Source organism: Myotis brandtii, unplaced genomic scaffold, assembly GCF_000412655.1.
Source record: "Myotis brandtii unplaced genomic scaffold, ASM41265v1 scaffold516, whole genome shotgun sequence".
Classification (NCBI taxonomy): Eukaryota; Metazoa; Chordata; class Mammalia; order Chiroptera; family Vespertilionidae; genus Myotis; species Myotis brandtii.
The window spans coordinates 271,084-272,983 of record NW_005369676.1 but is presented as its reverse complement, the minus strand read 5'-3'; positions in this window follow the sequence as shown (position 1 = coordinate 272,983).

The following is a 1,900-nucleotide window of genomic DNA, read 5'->3' as shown; positions in this document are numbered from 1 at the left end:
ATATATATGATTCTTTACAAGTTAACTATAAATTTATATTTCATTTTGTAAATGTGGTAAGTTGTGAGTTCCTTTTCTACTGGCTTTTTAATAAAAGACTTAAAGTTATTTAGACTCCCCAATTCCTAACTCCATGTTTATTAATATCATGCTATCTTTACCTGATTGGTTCTTAAGGGACTCATGTTTTCTGGTGGCAGCCACCCCACATTGCAGACCTAACACCTATGTAGCAGGCCCTTACAGAGATGTCAATGTGTCCTGTTAAAAAGAAAATTCACCCTGAGCAGTTTGGCTCAGTGGATAGAGCGTCGACCTGCAGACTGAAGGGTCCCAGGTTCGATTCTGGTCAAGGGCATGTACCTTGGTTGCAGACACATCCCCAGTAAGGGGTGTTCTGGAGGCAACTGATCAATGTTTCTCTCTCATCGATGTTTCTCTCTATCCCTCTCCCTTCCTCTCTGTAAAAAAAATCAACAAAATATATTTTAAAGAAAGAAATTTCATAAATATGTTTCACAAACATGCTTATTGTATCATCTTTTTTTCTTAAAAGGGTTTAATATCTGAGAGCTTTTGTTGGGGTCCAACCCCAGCAGGTCCAGGGGTCCCCAAAGGTGTGGACGGAGTCGGCGAAGAAGGAATGACACGGAGACAGCCTTCAGTTGATCAGCAGCCTAGTCAGGACCTCTAGCCAGGATCTCCAGCGAAGTTCTGGTTAGGATCTGATCAGGATCTGATGTTTATTGTCTTGTTACATCTATATTTATACCAGCCGATTTTAATCCTGTCAATTTCTATTGCAAAGGTTAGGGCGTTTCTTATCTCCATTCCAGGGAGTAAAGATTATGTAGCTTAAGCGTGATTGTTTGTAGTTAAAGTGATTAACTACCCGCCTGGCACTTAGTTAAGGGGTTGTATCCCCTCCCTAACCTCAGGGAAAAATCCCTACCTGGGGAAACAACCTTTCTCGGAGAGGTGACCTTGGTTAAAACACATGGCTCCTAAGGAGAGCAAACATATTAAGAACAATATGCTATATATGCCAGGTCCCTTGAAACATATGCTGTGCAGATGTTTCTTTCCTGCAGCGACTGTGTCAAGCAGCAAGGATGGACCGGCTTCCGGCAAGCTTTTCTTTTCTTTTTATAAAATATTTATTTATTAAATGATTGGGGTTACATTAGTCAACAAGAACATATAGGTTTCAGGTGTGAGTTTCTATGTTACAAGATCTGTATATTGCACCATGTGCCTACCACCCAAAGTCAAATCTTCTCCTGTCACCTTATATTAGGACCCCATTCACTCTGGCAATCACCACACTGCTGTTTGTGTTCAGTTTTCTATCCCACATGTGAGTGAAATCATATAGTTCTTAGCTTTTTAAAAAATATATTTTATTGATTTTTTACAGAGAGGAAGAGAGAGGGATAGAGAGTCAGAAACATTGATGAGAAACATTGATCAGCTGCCTCCTGCACACACCCCACTGGGGATATGCCCGCAACCATGGTACCTGCCCTTGACCGGAATTGAACCCGGGACCCCTCAGTCCACAGGCCAACACTCTATCCACTGAGCCAAACCGGTTAGGGCTGTTCTTAGCTTTTTCTGGCTGACTTATTTCATGTTATCAGCATCCATCCATGTTGTTGCAAGTGGCACTATTTCATCCTTTATTATGGCTGAGTATATTCCATTGTGTAAATGTACCATATCTTCTTTATCCAGTCCTCTATTGCTTGTTTCTATGTCTTGGCTACATGAATAATGCTGCAATGAACATAGGGGTGCATATATCTTTTCAAATACATGACTTCAAGTTTTTTGGTATATACACAGGAGAGGTATTGCTGGGTTATATGGTAGCTCTATTCTCTGCTTTCCATAGTGGTTG